The following is a 13,347-nucleotide window of genomic DNA, read 5'->3' as shown; positions in this document are numbered from 1 at the left end:
ATGCCAGTTTCTTCATGTTTACACCAACTGGATTTAATAAATTTTTTAATCTTTCAGTTCAATAACATATTAAACATCCTACAGCCCTTGGATTTGGATCATTAAATAGATCAAAACACCTGAGGAGACTGATGTACTCTCTATGCTGGCCATATACCATTTGGAGGGGAATTCTTTTCTTCTCTTTTCTCCCTCTCTCTCTCTCCACCTCCCTTCTTTCCTTTCCCTCTTTCCCTCTTCGCCTGTCTGCCTGCCTTTCTTTTTTTTTTTTTTTTTTTTTGGTCTTCTTTTTTTTTTGCTATTTCTTTGGGCCGCCCCCGCGGCATATGGAGGTTCCCAGGCTAGGGGTCGAATCAGAGCCGTAGCCACTGGCCTACGCCAGAGCCACAGCAACTCGGGATCCCAGCCACATCTGCCACCTACACCACAGCTCACGGCAATGCCGGATCCTTAACCCACTGAGCAAGGGCAGGGACCGAACCCGAAACCTCTTGGTTCCTAGTCGGATTCGTTAACATCTACGCCACGACGGGAATTCCTGCCTTTCTTTTTCAATCATACCTGCATTGACATATTTTTCATTCAGTTGGGTAAGACATTTAAATGGCACTGTTGAGAATAACAGTCTGGCGCTTATAAAGTTAAATGTTGGCAAGTCTTTAAAGCAGGCATACACATTAGAGAAACTTGCAGTAGAGCATGATAATGCCCCAAAATGCCCACAGCAGCCCTATCTGGCGTAGCTAAGGAACTGCCAACCACCCAACTGGACATCTGTGGGAGAAGGGATGAGCAAACTGTGCTGTATTCCCACAGCGGACCCTCAGACAGCAGTGAAATGGATGGACCACAGCTCAATGTAATCACACGGATGAATCTTTGAAACAACATTGAGTGAAAATAGCAAATTCCAGGAGATTAAGTACAGTATGATACAGTTTTCATAAAGCTCTAAAGCAAGCACACTTAAATAGCTTGTTGCTTAGGGGTATATACATAGGTGGTAAAAGCATTTTTTCATCCGGTAAGCAGTGCACACAAAATTCAGGACAGTGGTTACCTCTCAGGAGGAGACAAGGTCAGAGGAATGAAACAGAAGGAACTCTTAGATGCCATGTCAGGAACAGTTCAGCTCCCAGAGGGATCACGTGTGTTCATTTTATTGTTCTGTTTTTGTATTATAAGCATCTGAGTGTATTAACCACAGAGAGGTGGTTATGTGTTGCTCACTCGCACATTAGCAGACTTCATTTGCTGATAACGTCAAATAGTGCTATGTCCCCAAAGAACATAAGCAGTTTTTCACTGCTGAAACCAGGCCCTGTACTTTACCAGCCAGGTGCCTGCCATCAAGAATACAGAACAGAACTTCTCTGCGGGATTCCATAATTCCCCAGAGGAATGACTGAGCCCTCACACCTCAAGCAGAGAATCCCCTTCGCTCTGGAGAATCGGAAGGGAGAAAAATGAGGCAGAATGTACATCAGACACAACTTCTGGAGGAATTCCCTGAGGCTCAGGACTATGACCTTATCCATTCTCAGCTACTTTTCTAAAAATAGATCTCCAGTTCTGATAAATGGTTAGAGGAAAATAGCCTATTTTTTACAGGAGAGGTCCTAACTAGCAAAATCATTTTGCCTAAGCAATGAGGCAAGTCACTTCTAGTGAGGATGTGGCATTACTAGAAATAAGAGATATTTAAATAAATAGTCCATACATTACCCCCAATAAATCACTTGAAAAATATTCTCAAATGTAGCAAATGCATTTTTAGTGGCATGTGCCTGAACTTTCTGGAAGAAGAAAGATAAAGCTGAAACATTTTGAGAATAAACATTTATCCAAATTGATAGTCAAAACCCTAGTAAAATTTTCTTAACACTTTTAACTATACCCTTAACACTTTTTTTTAAACACTTTTTTTCCTAACACTTTTAACTCTACCCTATGGTTCAGAAACAGGTTATTTTCTCTACTTTTAATAAAACACAGGCTCTGTCTGTGAAGTAGCTGGAATATGAGAGATGAAACTTTTTTTTGATGACCCAGTGAGAAATCCTATAATGGTCCTATTACTTCAAGGCCTCAGGCAGAATGGATATAGGTATCTGCAACATTTCATAAAATGACTTGCAGTCCATAAAATGTTATTTTTTATGACTGTGTTTCCAAGTGTTTTAAAAGCACTGCCATATTCTTTTTTTAATAATATTCACAATAAAAATGTAAATAAGATCCATTTATTCATTCAGCAAACATGTTCTGAGAACCTGCCCTCTGCCCAGCATTCTGCTAGGAACACACAAGTCTTCTCTCCTCATCTCTAAAATAATGAAAATAATTGGAGTTCCCGTCGTGGCTCCGTGGTTAATGAATCCAACTAGGAACTGTGAGGTTGTGGTTTTGATCGCTGGCCTAGCTCAGTGGGTTAAGGATCTGGCGTTGCTGTGAGCTGTGGTGTAGGCTGGTGGCTACAGCTCAGATTCGACCCCTAGCCTGGGAACCTCCATATGCCACAGGAGCAGCCCTAGAAATGGACTAAATAAAATAAAATAAAATAATGAAATTAAATGGCCTGGTGTTCCTCATCTAACTTAAACTGCCTCAGCTGACAATGTGCACCCATCATCATTTCTCCACCTTCCCTTTGGAGAGATCCTTCTACTGGTTTTCCTTTTGTAGGCTCCTCAGCTGTCCTTGCCAGCTCCCCTTTCTCTCTGCCCATCCCTCCAAGATCGGCACTTACACCCCAAAGCGCAACCCCCCCCCCCATCCTACTACTATGACCACAGGATTCTCCTCTTGTGCCACGTGTAGTCACACGTCAGTGGCTCTGGACAAGCTTGTCCTTTTGCGGGAAATGCTGAACCTGAAACTCTCATCTCACCCATTCCTCTTTTCTCCATCTGCCCAAACCTCACTTATCTCCCAGGGATTGGCTTAATGGGAAGGCAGCACATAGTAACTGGGAGCATGGACTCTAGAGCCAGATGATGGGGGTTGAAATCCTGATTCTGCATTGACAATCTGTGTGACCTTGTCACTTAACCTTAACCTCTCTGTGCCTTTATTTCCTCAACTATGTGAATGAAGATAAATAATAATAGCATCTGCCTCCAAAGATTGTTATGAGAATTAATGAGTTAATATTTGTAAAGTCCATAGAGTAATGTCATTTGTAAATACCATGAATGTTTGTTTAAGTGGGGAAAAGTCAACTCTAAAAGTATTTTCCAAACATCCAAGCTTTAACCACCTCTTATTAGCCCACTTATCCCCATGTGTTATATTCTTAGGTAAGTATTTCCCTGGGATATGCTGTACTCCTCTGGTCAGGGACCCTGTCCCAGTCGCCTCTGTATTTCAACCTGGCACAGGGCAGTTCTCAGGCGATACTTGTTGGGTGAGTGGAAGTTCATAAGAAATGGGTTTTCCATGGCTACTCTATCTTAAAGGCAGATCAGAGAGCATGAGCCTCGATTTTGCTTGGGAGGTATTTTGGCAAGTTGGGGTACTGTTAGGCTCCAGCGCTTTCCATCCCCACAGTTTCTTCAGCCCAGTGAACTGATCAGGTGACAAGACCCATAATGGTGCCAAGCCCAACTAATCCAAACCAGAATGGCACACACTGTTCTTTTTCTGTATTACATCCGTCGAATTTTATTTTCCATCCTTCATACCTGTTTCCTTCTCTGTGTAGCTAATAAGCTTTACATTTAAAACATGAAAAGCCCATAAAACATGAAAATCACAAATCAACAGTGCTTTGTTCAAGAATATTGTATTTAATCAAGAAATTTTCCCCAGTAATGCACTCAATTCAGCCACCAGGTGCCAGGTGGCAATAGATGCTGTAAGGGGAGGGCTAGGAAGAATGCAAGAGAAAAGCTGTGCTCCCTTCCATTGGGTGTGGGGGCTCATAATGCCATAAACGATTAGAACACACCATCCCCCTCCTGGGCAAGCGTCTTTAGAAATCGAAGGTGTTCCCATAACCTACTAATGCATCTGTACCTTTAATTAGCCCAATCGAGCATATAACTTAGGGAAATCTCTCACCTTTTTTGCTCCTTTCAACTAATTTCTGAACATTTCATTTTCTAGTAGGCTTTCACTGCATAACAAGCAGTAATGAAATGACCGATATTAACCCATTGTTAGGTTAAACAAAGTACATCATTGGCTGATAGCATTCCATATTATTGAGGTTCGAACCGGGTCCTATCCTATGATGAAAACATTTGGTATTTGCCTAATGAGACCATTCTTGTACCTACAAAGGAAAAAAAGACATTGTATTAAAACATTTCATGTTAACGACCGCGTGCTCAGCACTTTCCGTCCCAGCCACATCTGAGGGTGAGGCAGGTTTCTTGATATTAAATGCTGCAGTTGGGCCCATATTCTTAGCGAGATCTGATTGGCTACTCCCCAAATATAACTTAAATTGGCTTAAAATAGAACAATCACATGCTAACCCAGTAGCATTAGCAACTCTATTAACAGCCAATTTCACATCCACACCAGAGGGAGTAAAAGGTAATTTGCTCATTATCAACACCCTCTGGCAGTGGAAGGAAATGACTGTTCATCAAAAAGTATTTTCCAACATAACAATAGCAGCGCCCATATGTAACCACCTCACTCTCCCTTCCCTCCACGACTTGATCACTGGAGAACAGCTACAGGAAAAGGACTTTGAAATACAAACGAGTTTGATATAAGTAGTCTACCTGCCCCCCACCTGCCCTACCTTCATCTCACCTCCACAGTCCTTTAGGGCTACAAATGAAATGTTGGGCAAGTAATTACTCAGGCTGCAGAATGGGCACAACTGCAACAGAAATTATTTAGATCAAAAAAGGTTTCCAAGTCCTCAGTACTTCACTAGTACATAAGACTACTTGGACCAACCAATTGACTCTGGACAGATCTTGGAGCCTACTACAACCAGATCTAATCTGTAAACTCACCTAGTGACTGAAGAAAATGAACCATTCAGAAATATGGTCTTGTCCCAATGGTGCGATTTTTTTTTTCTTTTTTGGGGGATTGGGGCTTCACCTGCAGCATATGGAGTTTCCCAGGCTAGGGGTTGAATCGGATCTGTAGCTGCCAGGCTACACCATAGCCAGAGGAACACCATATCCAAGCCGCATCTGTGACCTACCCCACAGCTCACAGCGACACCAGATCCTTAACCCACTGAGTGCGGCCAGGGATAGAACCCGTGTCCTCATGAATACTAGTCAGGTTCGTTACCACTGAGCCACAATAGGAACTCTTCAATGGTACAATTTTATTTTATTTTTTGGTGCATTTTTAATGGTATTATAGTTCATTTTTAATAATGATTTTTAATTTTTCCATTATAGCTGATTTACAGTGTTCTGTCAATTTTCTGCTGCATAGCAAGATGACCCAGTCATACATACATGTATACATTCTTTTTTCTCACGTGATCATGCTCCATCACAAGTGACCAGACATAGTTCCCGGCGCTATACAGCAGGATCCCATTGCTTATCCATTCCAAAAGCAATAGTTTGCATCTATTCACCCCAAGTTTTTTGGTGCAGTTTTAAATCTCACTCACCACCAGTCTCCCTTTAGTAAATATTTCTTCAAAAATGAGGTTTTTTATTTGTTTGCTTTTAATTAGTATTCAGGAAACTTCAGCATGACGTATTTATGTATGTGGATATAATATTATATTAGTATAGGGAAAAAATTAAAGAAACAGATTTCTTACCTGTTGCTCTGCTCAGCTGGCTAATTTTATTTGATAATAGTCATCTGCTAATTCCTGTCTAGCTCTCTGGGGCTTCTCTTCTTCCTACTTCTATCTACCCTGTCTCCCACACGCAGTGGCCGGGCTAAACTGCCTGAAGCAACTCTTGAGGTCACTCTCCAACTCAAAAACCTTCAGTGGCTCCCTATTGCCTCTAGATAAATTCCAGACTCTGCATGCTAGCATCTAAAGCTTTTCTCAGACTTGCCTCTCCTACTCTTCCAGCTCTAGTTGGAAATTCTCATTTCTCCCTAAGATCCTAGAAAGCAGACCACCTTCCCATAACAGAATTAAATGCACAATCAAATGAAAGCATCTCCATAGTCTTTCTTGATTGTTCCCGTGGAAAGTGAACTACTGTACCTCGGAATGGGAGTAACCTTTTGGGATACTTTGCCACTTTGTAATGAATTACAGGGGGGCTTACTCCAGAACTTGGAAATGAGAAAAGCATTGTCCTACGAGAACATAACCATATCTAGAGTCACCTTAGAGACAAAGCATAACTCTCAAATCTGCACAACCAGTCTGTACTAGAGCAGTTTAAGGAAAGAGATTATCAGTCATCTGATGCATAAAGTGAGGCAAACATAGTCGCAGAGGGAATGATGTCTGGACCCCTCCGAGGGATGTCCAGGAGACAGAAAGCCTTGGATAATGGACCGATAATACCAGCTCCATTGATGAGACTTTTGCTAGCTGATACAGTTAGGTGATGCTATTCTAGCCCATTGCCTTCCAACATTGGACTCTTGAGGTATCGTTAGTCCTATTCTGTCAACCAGTATCCTCTTTGGTTTCTCATGTTGGTCTACCTATAGGGAGAGTGTGCTCATCATATGGTCTAAGAGTATGCCAACTCCCAAGACAGTCATTTCTCACTATGTGTTAGTTAGTTGGCTATTCATTCTTTCAATAAACATTACTGAGCATTACTGTGTGTCAGGTACTTGTTGACTCACTTGAGATGAGATGATGAACAAGACAATACAATCGAACAACTCAAATCTCAAATCTCAGGTGAGTCAACAAGTACCTGACACAAAGCAGATGATCAGCAATATATACTGAAATAGTGAATAGCCAATTAACTAATATACAGTGAGAAATCACTGTCACGGGAGCTGAAATATTCTTAGTCCCTATGACCAGCACACTCTCCCTCTGTAGGCAGACCAACATGAGAAACCAGTGAGGTTTGGGGGCAGTAGAATAGAAGGAATAGATCTAGTCCTGCCCCCACACCTCATCAGGAGGATGAGAAAGGGGAGGACAAGAGAGAATCTTGGGGACCATTTCAGGAATGGCCAGGCAGAAGGAGAAGTTGCCAAGTAAATTGAGGGGCATTCAGAAAACCAGGAGGAAAACTAAAAGAGGATCTCAGAAACCAAGTACAGAAAGTATCTCTAGAAGGAGGAAGTAGCCACTGGTGTCAAGTTTGTCAAATACAGCAAAGACCAAAAACAGCCCAATGGGTCTGACAACAAAAGTTTGACCCGCTGGAGTTCCCATCGTTGCGCAGTGGAAACAAATCTGACTAGGAACCATGAGGTTGCTGGTTCAATCCCTGGCCTCACTCAGTGTGTTAAGGATCTGGTGTTGCTGTGAGCTGTGGTGTGGGTCACAGATACGGCTCAGACCTGGTGTTGCTGTGGCTGTGGTGTAGACTGGCAGCTGTGGCTCCGATTAAACCCCTAACCTGGAAACCTCCACATGCCATGGGTGAGGCCCTAAAGAGTGCAATAAAAAAAAAGTTTGACCTCGCCAGTCAGAGCTGCTGCTGCCAGGTTGAGGGTGGCGAGGTGGGGGTGAGAGGAAGGTGGCTAAGGATCTATAAAGATGCAAACAATTCAGTTGTTTGCAAACAATACATTCATGAAGATGACTGATGAGTGGCAGAGAGGAGGGGGACCAGACAATAGAAATCAGGAGAGACTTTTTTTTTTTGAATAATGGAAGATACTTAGGCATATTTAACTGACATTATAGGTTGAATTGTGTCCCCCAGAATTCATACAGTGAAGTCCTAACCCTGAGTAACTGAAAATGTGGTCTTATTTGGAAATCAGGCCATTGCAGATGTAACTAGTTAAGATGAGGACATACTGGAGAAGGGTGCACCCCTAATTCAATATGACTAGTGTCCTTATAAAAGGGAAATTTGGAGACAGATATGCACATGGGGAGAAGGCCATGTGAGGACAAAGGCAGAGATGGGAAGGATGGGGGAAACTACCAGCAGCTAGGTGGGAAGCATGGAACAGATTCTCCCTCACAGCTTTCAGAAGGGCCCGACCCTGCCCACAGCTTGATCTCTGTCTCTTCCAGCCTCCAGAGCTGTGAGACAATAGTTTTCTGTTGTTAAAGCCATGCAGTTTGTGGTACTTTGTTATGCCAGCCCTAGCAACCTAATATAACTGCTAATGGGACTTCCCATCATTTACCATATTAATCAGGATCTCAGCAGGAAGTAGATGGGATGCTGCAGCTGAATAAGTCATGGAATGGCTCATAAAGGACTAGGTATAAAAGGCAAGATAGGAGTTCCCCTTGTGGCACAGTGGAAACGAATCGGATTAGGTTGCAGGTTCGATCCCTGGCCTCTCTCAGTGAGTTAAGGATCCAGCGTTGCCATGAGCTGTGGTGTAGGTTGCAGATGCGCCTCGGATCCCGAGTTGCTGTGGCTCTGGCGTAGGCCAGTGGCTGCAGCTCAGATTAGACCCTAGCCTGGGAACCTCCATATGCCGTGGGTGCGGCCCTAAAAAAAAAAAAAAAAAGGACAAAAGACCAAAAAAAAAAACAAAACAAAACCAAAAAACAAAAAAAAAGGCAGGATATATAAGGAAGCTACAGGTATTGCACAGTGACCAGGTGGAGTAAGAATGGCCCTTGAGCATCCACAGAACTCAAAGCCCAGGGGATGGAGCAGACTACATGAAAGGGGTAACAGAGCAACTGTGTGGAAGGGCCTGCATCAGCAGTGTAACTGGTCTCAGCCACTCCTGGGAATCTGCCAGAGCCAGATCCAAGGGCACACTTGCAAATATGGCACAGTCCTCCTTCCCTAAGCTCTCCTGCCAATGCTCTGTATCAGGTAAGCTGGCCACAGGCCACAGGGTAAGGAAGCTGGTTGCTACAGTGCCTGCAGGTCCACCTCATGGGGCAGAGAAGAGAGAGGGGTAAAGGGGAAGGGAGGGACAAACAGAAAGCTGGACGAACGCCTTTTCACTTCTTGGAACCGCTTGACTACATTACATATTCAAACGTTTCGATTTTTTAAAAAGAAGAGTCACAAGGCAGGAGAAGCTATAGTTAACTAGGCCACACAATGGGTGAGGTCCTATAAGGAGGGAAGTGGGTATTTTATGGCACAACTATTCTTGTAGTTATATTTGTTGTTCATTTTTGCTTCACCTGGTGCATGCTGAGTTCTTGGCACTTTTAAACTACTGAAAAAATTAATATTTAGAGTTTCTATTTGTCTTTTTTTGTCTTTGGAAATCTCCACTGAGAGGAACTCTTTCTACTGTTATCTAACCTCTTGACTATTTAAAGTGACTGAGATGCATCTCTCTTCTTCTAGGATACCTTTCAGATACACTAGTGACCATAAGGAGAACACGTCTGGTTTAAAGTATGGGCACATAAGAGGCAGGAACTGACTCCAAGAGAAGCAGCTGTTTATAGCATAGTCGGTAAGAATAATTTCTTATATCTATGATTATAAACATTTAGTTAACTAAAACTACTACCAAAAAACTATATTATCTAGGATAATACATGTTGACATGGTATCATTTCTGTATGCTTCTATATTCAAGTTAGCCAATGCCTTATTTCAAATAGACTCTTAATTCATTACAGAAATTAACATGATAATCATTGATAAGAATAATAAGTCTTTTATAATGAAGGGCGACATCCAGTTCATAGCAATTCATCTTTGAATTTAGCAAACTCAATAAATTTTTTTTGTCTCTTTAGGGCCACACCTGCAGCATATGGAGGTTCCCAGGCTAGGGGTCGAATCAGAGCTGTAGCTGCCAGCCTACACCACAGCCACAGAAATGCCAGATCCAAGCCACGACCTACACCACAGCCCACGGCAACAGTGGATCCTTAACCCACCAAGCGAGGGATCCAACCTGTGTCCTCATGGATGCTAGTCAGGTTCGTTTCCTCTGAGCTGCAAAGTAGGACCAGCTATGTGACAGTCTGTTGAGTCCTTGGGTTGGCTTTCCCAGGTGATATTAAAGAATTGTGTTGTGAAAATCCACCTCAGAAGTCTTCAGCTTCTCATACCATCATTAGGGCTGCAAGTTCCCTCCTTGAAACAGAAGGACTAAATTTGGAAGACAGTCTAATCGCTAGAATATCCATGTGAATATCCACACACTGTCTTATTTATCTGTGGCAGAAAAAAAAAAAGGGATGGGATAAAACACAGAAATTTTCATAATGAGAGGAGAAGGTTGCTCCTGGGTAAATCATTTGAGGAAAATCAGAACTGAGCTTTGACCCAATTTCTCTCTCCCATGAATAATGGGACCAAGAGGAAGAGAGAGAGAACAGGCCTCAGACAACATCGGTGATGTCACATGAGCAACCCAGGTGAATCAGAGACATGACCATGGTGCTGGGCTGAAGGCAACCCAGAAAAGCAGAGTTCAGAATCTTCCTGAGGGGGAAGATACCTGACAGTTGGATGACATTTTGGGAAGGAAACTACTGAAGGAATGAAGAAAAACCACAGATAGCTAAAAACTTTAATTAAAAAAAATTAAATTAAAAAGTCAAAGACAGAATGGAGAGGAGGTGTGGAGTACCCCACAGCCCAAGCTGTCTTCCACTAAAACGCACGTGTATGAATGGTCCAGACTCCTCCTAATTTTTTCAAGTCACGCCCACATGCTGCAGTGCACAGGAGTCTTTTTCTTTTTTTTCCCCTTCATTTTGGGGACAGAAATTCCCTTTGACACCTCCTTCTTGTCAGATCTGCGGGGGCGCCGGGGTTCATCCGGGCCTGGCAGCTTTCTTCCCTTGTTGCCACCTGCGCAGTTGATGCGCTCTTAGTTACAAAGCGCCGGACTGCTGCTGCCTTCAGTCAATCCGTTTAGCCGAAGGCCTCTGATTTGTTCACATTTACTACAACACATACAGAGGGCTGGAGGATTTTTTTTTTTTAAACTATTGATCTGGTGCTTTAAGAGGGGAAAAAATCTCCTTGGCTGTCTAAACACTATTGATCCCTGCTTGGGAGTCGCAGCAGAAGTGTAGAAAGGGCGTGGATGAATTGAAATTTCATTTCCGACAACTTGTTCCTGTTATTTTTACCCTTTTGGACGGGGAGAAACACGTTGCTGCGGCTTCAGTCAATGTGGTCGATAGCTCCACTGAGAAACTCAACACAGCTTCTGCCAGAGGTTTGGCAACAAGACATGATGTTGGATTTAGAATGTATGAAACTGAAGGATGCTGGTGAAAAGCATGAGGTCTTAACAGCAACCGGAAGCAGTGGCTTTGGGCTCACTGTGACCTAGTGGGCCTGTGGCTTTGGAGAAAAGAAGGCTTACGCAGACTGACAATCTGGTTTGGGAAAGGCCCTGAGTAGTCACACAAGAAGCTTCACTGGGTTACAGAGGCCTCACTTCTGACCCTTGGCTGGCTTTAAGTTACAGCCAAAGGAGAGATACTCTCTAGCTGAAGCTAAATTTCAAATTTCAAAGAAGAGCATTAGGTTAAGCTATTTCAGGAGGTTTCCCGGGAACTGTCCAGAAAAGGACTAATGTAGAAACTGGAGCTGCAGGCCCACAGGAAACTAGTGGACAACACTGGGCATACAAGGGCACACATCTGCCACCAGTGGCCTCAGGAAGCATGCCAAGCCCTGAGCATGCTGAGTAGATGTGGTTTGGTGCCAACAGCACCAGCTTTGTTCTTACTTTTATTGGATGTTCAAAGAACACAGGAGAGAACCAGACTCCTTCCTCCTAATGGCAACATCTGGCATTTATGCAGCCATGCACCTTTGATCCCTAAGGATCCCAAAGCCCTTTACAGCCTGCTGTAGCACTAATGGCCATAGCAAGGATCCCACGGCAAATGTGCCAAATAGTCCCCATGTTGGTTCCCTTTCCTCAGTTTTACAGTGTATAGAACAGTTCTCCATTCTGGGAGGAAAGATTCCAGTTTGGATTCCAGACACCTCATTTGTTTTTCACGTTTTTGCAAAGTTTGTCCAGTACCGCCTCCTCCCCTTTTAACTAAAAGTACTTCATCACCATTCTTAATAAACGGTACTTTAGCTACATTTCCAGTTATTTTATAAGCCCGTTTCTGTCCCTGCCCCCATCCTTCCCCTTCCAGAGAAAGACAGAGATGTTCTTCTCTCCTGAGAGCCGAGAATCTGCATTGCCGATGAGATTGCAAATTCAGGCACAATAAACAGAATTAAGAAAAACTGAGCTAGCATTTGACAGAAATTGTAAAATGATACTCAGAAATGTTGCTCTTGTGGAAATTACTGATATTAAAATATAAATCAGTGTCTTGTGTTTCCCGTAGCACCAGGGGCTCTATTAGGTTATGCAGTTTGATTGCTGAGCTGAACCTAAGAGACTTGGCAGTTCAGTGCTGAAGTTATCCCAAAGTATTTAACCCCTCTCCTGCCGGAGAGCAGACAGCCAGGCAAATGCCAGCGGATCATATCAACTCCAAAAGGCCTTGGCTTTTTCAGTGAACCTTTTGAAAACTATAAGAAGGTGGAGGGGGCTCACATGGAGAGAGAAGGTAAGGGAATGTGGAAAATCCTTTCTCAAGAAAAGAGTCTTCTTGAATAGTATCAGGAAGAAGGCTGCAGAGGGCAACTCTTGAAGAAGATTCTATGAAATTTTGTATTAGTTGTAATGGGGAAAATAGTAACTCCATAGCCACCAGCGTAAAAGTAACCAAGGTCAATATCATTGGTAAGAGACATACTGATGATGTGTAAGATGCTAACGTTGGGGAAGCTGAGGAAGGGGTATTTAGGACCGCTCTGTACTATGTTTGCAACTTTTCTGGAAATATAAGATTATTTCAGAAAGTCCTATATGTTCTTGTTTTTTCACCAGAATCAATCACCACTACCTTTATGGAGAGACAACGCAAATCAAATAGCCGTAATAAAGGCAAATTGTGTTATGTTAAAAAGCGAGCAGATTAAATGCTGTGAAAGTGTGAGGGGTTACCTACCTGGCAGGGCTCCTGTGAAGATTAATGTTCTTTTATGTTTAGAATAGTGCCTGACATATAGTAGCTGCCATACAAGTGCTAATAGTGCATGTGGTTGGAAGGAAGATGACAGAAATGGCTGCTGAGTTGAGTCTTGAAAGTATGTGGGTTTTGGACAGACAGAAAGAAGATAACTCATAAAAATGAAAGATGTTGAGCAATCAGTGGGAGAGTTTTCAGCGTGTCAATTGATCCTAAAGGCAACCAAGATCGGATGGAGTGTGTACTTCACAAGAGGAAATTTTACTAAATGGAACAGGAATAATGACGGTGGCAATAGG

General features: G+C 42.9%; 1 protein-coding gene across 1 annotated transcript in view; it reads left to right on the top strand.

The window, feature by feature from the left end:
* PMFBP1 (polyamine modulated factor 1 binding protein 1) overlaps positions 1-13,347 on the top strand; it is a 116,230-nt gene that overhangs the window by 47,432 nt on the left and 55,451 nt on the right. The window contains exon 2 of the mRNA XM_021093858.1: positions 9,378-9,489. The gene's annotated coding sequence lies outside the window, so the exon portion shown is untranslated. The remainder of the gene's footprint in view (positions 1-9,377; positions 9,490-13,347) is intronic.

This window comes from Sus scrofa, chromosome 6 (genome assembly GCF_000003025.6).
Source record: "Sus scrofa isolate TJ Tabasco breed Duroc chromosome 6, Sscrofa11.1, whole genome shotgun sequence".
NCBI classification, from domain to species: Eukaryota; Metazoa; Chordata; class Mammalia; order Artiodactyla; family Suidae; genus Sus; species Sus scrofa.
The sequence above is the reverse complement of the archived record's forward strand: the minus strand, read 5'-3'. Positions and strand labels throughout refer to the sequence as shown.